This window comes from Entelurus aequoreus, linkage group LG03 (assembly GCF_033978785.1).
Source record: "Entelurus aequoreus isolate RoL-2023_Sb linkage group LG03, RoL_Eaeq_v1.1, whole genome shotgun sequence".
In the NCBI taxonomy this organism is placed as follows: Eukaryota; Metazoa; Chordata; class Actinopteri; order Syngnathiformes; family Syngnathidae; genus Entelurus; species Entelurus aequoreus.
This window is the reverse complement of record NC_084733.1, coordinates 51,758,766-51,765,974: the sequence shown is the minus strand read 5'-3', so window position 1 is coordinate 51,765,974 and position 7,209 is coordinate 51,758,766. Positions and strand designations below refer to the sequence as shown.

The window sequence follows — 7,209 nt, the reverse complement described above, 5'->3', positions numbered from 1 at the left end:
GTAATAAAGCTTTGCTGATGATATTCATCAATGTTTGACAGGTTTATCATCATCATATCACTCCTGAAATATGTTCACAACAATATAATAAACCAACGTAATTAATTTTTTTACAACATAATAATTCAAATAATAATTAGTAGTTTTAAATACATTTTCGAATTGTGTAGTGTGCATTGAACATCCATCCATCCATCCATTTTTCTACCGCTTGTCCCTTATGGGGTTGCGGGGGTTGCTGGACCAATTAAAGAAGTAAACACAAATAATTAAAAAGCTCAAACTATGTGAAAATAATTCCCTGGAGATGGACACTTTTTTTTGTATTCAATTAAAAGTTTGTATATTTTTGGGGCGGCGTGGCGTAGTGGGTAGAGCAGACCTGGGCATTCTGCGGCCCGCGGGCCGCATCCGTCCCTTTGTACGTCCCTGTCCGGCCCGCGTGAGGCCAATTATAAATTACAAAATACATTTTAAAAAGTATCTATTTCGAGTGTGCAATACAATGGTGCTGCTTTTGTTTTGAAAAGCGTTATTTGTATTACTTCCGTGTGGACGTATGCTCGTGCGCGCAGCGGCAATCACAAATTACAAAATAAATTTAAAAAAACATCTTTGTCGTGCGTGCAATACAACTGTGCTGCTTTTATTTTGAAAAGTGTTATATGTGCGTATGTCCTGTGAGGGAAGGCGCACAGCGACAAGTGATGCCCGGTTACCCCCGAGACGCTAAAAAGAGAAAAGTTGATGACGAATGGCGTGTTTTCAACAAGACAAGTAAAGGTAAAGCCGTGTGCTTATTTGTGGTACACACGTTGCTGTGTTTAAAGAATATAGTGTAACGACCTGCTGAAGTAGATGTTGTCTTCTTGAGTTGCGTAAATGAGGAGTGAGGAGACGTGCGTGTGGAAGGAACGAGATATGTTGAGCTGTGTTAGTATAGCTTGCTCAATAAAAGTTTAAAAAGAGCGTCAGACTTGGTGTGCACTTCTTCTGGACGCTACAATTGGTGTCAGAAGTAAAACTTTGCGCATACTGCACTGTTTGTGTGCTACGTCATCGGGAGGTACGTGCCACGTGAAGAGCTCGCAGCAAAGAGAGAGACAGAGAGAGACAGAGAGAGAGAGAGAGAGAGACAGCGTTTACAGGTGCAGCCACGCTGCTTGCCACGGGGGGAATTCCGCCCTCAATGCAGACTCCCAGGTTTGCAGGTTTGATGGCAAGGCGAACTGGGAGGCATTTCATCCCACTTCTGACATCAATTGTAGCGTCCAGAAGAAGTGCACACCAAGTCTGATGCTCTTTTTAAACTTTTATTGAGAATGCTATACTAACACAGCTCAACTTATCTTGTTCTTTCCAAAAGGAAAACCAATCCTCACTCCTCATTTCTGCAACAGCAACGCTTCCTCCTTCTTCGCCAATCACCTTACAGGTGTGCTACGTTCACAACAAAGAGGATGCAGGATAAAGTGACAGAAATTGAAATTTTTGTATTGTAATATACATCAGGAAGTGTTGTGTAAGAAAGTGTTGAAAATAAAACCATCAAAAGTCATCTGCTTTTGTATAAAGATAAGTTAGGTTAAATGAAAATATTATTATTATTATTATCTATCTTACGGTATATCAAAAATAATTTGAGCAAAATTTAATTGAAATATTGTCGGTGTGGCCCTCCAGCAGTGCTCGGGTTGCTCATGCGGCCCCCGGTAAAAATTAATTGCCCACCCCTGGGGTAGAGCAACCGTGCCAGAAACCTGAGGGTTGCAGGTTTGCTCCCCGCCTCTTACCATCCAAAAATCGCTGCCGTTGTGTCCTTGGGCAGGACACTTCACCCTTTGCCCCCGGTGCCGCTCACACCGGTGAAATGAATGATGAATGATAGGTGGTGGTCGGAGGGGCCGTAGGCGCAATTTGCAGCCACGCTTCCGTCAGTCTACCCCAGGGCAGCTGTGGCTACGAAAGTAGCTTACCTCCACCAGGTGTGATTGATTGATGGGTTCAGAAAAACATGTAAAGCGACTTTGGGTACTTAGAAAAGCGCTATATAAATCCCAGGTATTATTATTATTATTATTAAAATAAATGTAATTTATATTTGGGGTTGTTCACTTTTAGTGCAACTGTGTATATGAGACATACCACACTTTTTTAAGTTTCTACTTGAACTGTGTATTTTTTCTCTTTTTTAGTAGTTTAAAGGGGCTCACCAATAATGATTCAACATTTAACTGCCTTGTGGTCTTGATCAGTGATTCTCAAACGATGTAAGTGGTACGCAGGCTCCATCGCGTGGTACGCCAAAGAATCACTTAATTAAATATTCAAACAGTGTTACTGTTCAAACTGTGTGTAATGTTACAGTGGCCAAAAATATGAAATATAATCGGCCTTGTTTTTAATGAATGTTTTGGCCTACAATGCTACTGTATTTTAATGTTGGTCATTATGGTGGTACTTGGAGAACCAAGTGTTTTCTGAAGTGGCACTTGGTGAAAAAAGTTGGAGAACCACTTGTTTAGATAACATGTATTGGATATGCTTTTCACATTTCACATTTCACATTTATAACTGTCAAGACTAGGTCTGTGGCGTGGTTTGCTCTCCCGTGGTGCAAAAGAATTGGAACGGACGTGGCGTGCAGGTAAAGACATAGTTTAATTATTACTATAAACTCAAACAAAAGGTACAAACAAAAGGCGCTCACAGAGGAGGTAAAAAACTTGACTAGGAAAACAAAGGGCGCGCACAATGGCGGAGAACTATGAACATTAAACAAACAAAAACTTACGTGACAAGAGATGAAACAAGAACTAACGTGACAAGGAACTGTGGACATGGCATGAATGGGTGATGTCGCCAGGACGAACAACAGAAACAGAAAAGCCTATATAGTGACATGATAAGTGAAAACAGGTGCGTGACTAACTGTGAACAGGTGCGTGACATGACAATGTGAAAACGTGAGACAGGTGTGTGTGAGTCTAAACGTGGAACAGGTGAAACTAATGAGTAACCATGGAAACAAAACAAAACCAGGAAGTGAAACCAGGAACTAAGGAAGTGTCCAAAAAACAAAACAGCACATGGCCAAACAAAAACATGAACACAGACATGACAGAACCCCCCCCTTACGGACAGATCCCAGATGGCCAAAAACAAAAAACAGGATCAAGAGTCATGGGAGGGGGGGAGGGGGACATGGCGGTGGGTCGCCAGACCAGGTGTCCCCGAATCCACCGGGGCAGAGTCAGGTGGCGACGGCGGGTAGACCGCCGCTGAACCTGACGAGGTGGGCGACCTGGGAATGGCCACATTCGTGGCAGACGAGGAGGTCGGCGCACCTGGCGTGGCGGACGCCCATGGAATGGCCACATCCTTGGCAGACGAGGAGGTGGGCGCGTTGTCGTGGCAGGCGGCGAAGCTTGGCGTGGTGCGTCAGGCGGCGAAGCTTGGCGTGGCGGGTCTTGGCGTGGGTCTTGGTCTTGGCGTGGGTCTTGGTCTTGGTCTTGGCGAGGGTCTGGGTCTTGGACTTGGTCTTGGACTTGGACTTGGCGTGGTTGGTCTTGGTCTTGGCGTAGTTGGTCTTGGACTTGGTCTTGGTGTGGCGGTGCTTGGACTTGGTCTTGGTTTGGGTCACTTGGCGGGTCTTGGTCTTGGTCACTTGGCGGGTCTTGGTCTTGGTCACTTGGCGGGTCTTGGTCACTTGGCGGGTCTTGGTCACTTGGCGGGTCTTGGTCTTGGTCACTTGGCGGTTCTTGGTCACTTGGCGGTTCTTGGTCACTTGGCGGTTCTTGGTCTTGGTCACTTGGCGGGTCTTGGTCTTGGTCACTTGGCGGTTCTTGGTCTTGGTCACTTGGCGGTTCTTGGTCACTTGGCGGTTCTTGGTCTTGGTCACTTGGCGGGTCTTGGTCTTGGTCACTTGGCGGTTCTTGGTCTTGGTCTTGGCTTTGGTCTTGGCGTGGGGCAGCCACGGGCGGCACTTGGCGGCGTGGGGCAGCCACGGGCGGCACTTGGCGGCGTGGGGCAGCCCCGGGCGGCACTTGGCGGCGTGGGGCAGCCACGGGCGGCACTTGGCGGCGTGGGGCAGCCACGGGCGGAACTTGGCGGCGTGGGGCAGCCACGGGCGGCACTTGGCAGCGTGGGGCAGCCACGGGCGGCACTTGGCGGCGTGGGGCAGCCACGGGCGGCACTTGGCGGCGTGGGGCAGCCACGGGCGGCACTTGGCGGCGTGGGGCAGCCACGGGCGGCACTTGGCGGCGAGCAGGTACTGGCGGCGCTTGGCGTGGAGCAGGTACTGGTGGCGCTTGACGTGGAGCAGGTACTGGTGGCGCTTGGCGTGGAGCAGGTACTGGTGGCGCTTGACGTGGAGCAGGTACTGGTGGCGCTTGACGTGGAGCAGGTACTGGTGGCGCTTGGCGTGGAGCTGGGCGTGGAGCAGGTAGATCTTGGCATGGTCGAAAAACTGGTGGTGGCGGCCGTGCTGGTGGCTGTGGCTTGGCAGGTCGAAAGACAGGTGGTGGGGGTCGTGCTGGAGGCTGTGGCTTGGCGTGACGAAAGACTGGTGGTGGGGGTCGTGCTGGTGGCTGTGGCTTGGCAGGTCGAAAGACAGGTGGTGGGGGTCGTGCTGGTGGCTGTGGCTTGGTAGGTCGAAAGACAGGTGGTGGTGGTCGTGCTGGAGGCTGTGGCTTGGCGTGACGATGCTGACCCACCCCACCTGAACAATTCCCAGCCCTAGCCCCCCCCTCAAGGAGCGGATCCCAGACGCGCTCCCCGCGGTCTGGAACCGTCTTTTGGGGTGGGCGGAGGGGGTTCAGGAGGAGGGCAGAATCCTCCCCTCTAAATTGTCCAAAAGGTCTTTCGTTCCCCCCCACCTGGGCTTTTGTGGGTGAAAAAAAAATTTCTGACTTGGGCGTGGCATGAGTCCTGGGGGGCGGGGCATGAAAATTGGGTGACTGTGATTGACAGGATCTGATTTCTAAAAACATGTCTTGGTAATATTTAATCATGGATTTAGAGTCTTTGGTTGGATGTGGCTGACAAGAAAAAGAGTTCAGGGGAAAAAAATCCATGACGTCACCCACTGGCAGCGGCGTGACGTCGTCCTGGGGAAGCCGGGCTGGCTGCAGCTCGTTTCCGCCCGGAGGGGGAGGAGCTTGCGGGAACGATGCGTCCTTTCCAATGCTTGTGGAAGCCCTCCCTGACGTCCTTCGTTGGGAGCGGCGCTTCCGGGACTGCGGTGACGCAGCGCCATCCTCGGACCAAAGGGAGCTGATCGGCACCAGTTTGCCGGTCGGACCCCACATGAGATCCCTGCGCTCCATGGGGGAATGGCGGAGTGTCTCGGCTTCCATGGCGCGCAGGACCTCCCACGTTACCTCGTCAAAATTGTCCCATTTTTTTGCGGGAGAGCTCTCGTGCTGGCGACATCTGTCAAGACTAGGTCTGTGGCGTGGTTTGCTCTCCCGTGGTGCAAAAGAATTGGAACGGACGTGGCGTGCAGGTAAAGACATAGTTTAATTATTACTATAAACTCAAACAAAAGGTACAAACAAAAGGCGCTCACAGAGGAGGTAAAAAACTTGACTAGGAAAACAAAGGGCGCGCACAATGGCGGACAACTATGAACATTAAACAAACAAAAACTTACGTGACAAGAGATGAAACAAGAACTAACGTGACAAGGAACTGTGGACATGGCATGAATGGGTGATGTCGCCAGGACGAACAACAGAAACAGAAAAGCCTATATAGTGACATGATAAGTGAAAACAGGTGCGTGACTAACTGTGAACAGGTGCGTGACATGACAATGTGAAAACGTGAGACAGGTGTGTGTGAGTCTAAACGTGGAACAGGTGAAACTAATGAGTAACCATGGAAACAAAACAAAACCAGGAAGTGAAACCAGGAACTAAGGAAGTGTCCAAAAAACAAAACAGCACATGGCCAAACAAAAACATGAACACAGACATGACAATAACACATTTTCTGAGTCCGTCTGCAATTGGTTTGTGGGTGGAGGCGTTCCCAGATTGCAAATGAAACCCTCCTCGCCCAGCTCTTTCCAAAAATATCAGAATTTTACTTTTGAAAATTGACATTGTATCCTCAAGACAAACACAACACATTTTTTTTCCCAATTATGGTCCAAAAAAAAACTTTAGAAAAAACTTCATAAACAATATGCAGATTGGACAGAAGTAAAACTGCACACTCTCGGATCGATACAGAGCAGCATACAAAAAGCCAGCATTTATGTCATTGGCATTGTATGAGTATCATGAGTAACATGAGTATCCAACATTGTAAATGGGTTATACTTGTATAGCGCTTTTCTACCTTCAAGGTACTCAAAGCGCTTTGACACTATTACCACATTCACCCATTCACTCACCCATTCACACAATGATGGCGGGAACTGCCATGCAAGGCCCTAACCATGACGCATCAGGAGCAAGGGTGAAGTGTCTTGTTCAAGGACACAACGGACGTGGGATCGAACCAGGAACCCTCAGGTTGCTGGAACGAGCATAGGTCCCCATTAAGGGGGACTGCACTTTTTTTTCGTAATTTTGCCTATCATTCACAATAGGGATGTCCGATAATGGCTTTTTGCCGATATCCGATATTCCGATATTGTCCAACTCTTAATTACCGATTCCGATATCAACCGATACCGCTATATATACAGTCGTGGAATTAACACATTATTATGCCTAATTTGGACAACCAGGTATGGTGAAGATAAGGTCCTTTTTTTTTAAAATTAATAAAATAAAATAAGATAAATAAGTTAAAAAACATTTTCTTGAATAAAAAAGAAAGTAAAACAATACAAAAACAGTTACATAGAAACTAGTAATTATAGAAAATGAGTAAAATTAACTGTTAAAGGTTAGTACTATTAGTGGACCAGCAGCACGGACAATCATGTGTGCTTACGGACTGTATCCCTTGCAGACTGTATTGTTGTATATTGATATATAATGTAGGAACCAGAATATTAATAACAGAAAGAAACAACCCTTCTGTGTGAATGATTGTGAATGGGGGAGGGAGGTTTTTTGGATTGGTGTACTAATTGTAAGTGTATCTTGTGTTTTTTATGTTGATTTAAATAAAAATAAAAAATAAAAATAAAAAACCCGATACCGATAATAAAAAAAACGATACCAATAATTTCCGATATTACATTTTAAAGCA

General features: G+C 47.2%; 1 protein-coding gene across 1 annotated transcript in view; it reads left to right on the top strand.

The window, feature by feature from the left end:
- tmem260 (transmembrane protein 260) overlaps positions 1-7,209 on the top strand; it is a 73,321-nt gene that overhangs the window by 1,161 nt on the left and 64,951 nt on the right. The gene's annotated exons all lie outside the window — the stretch shown is intronic.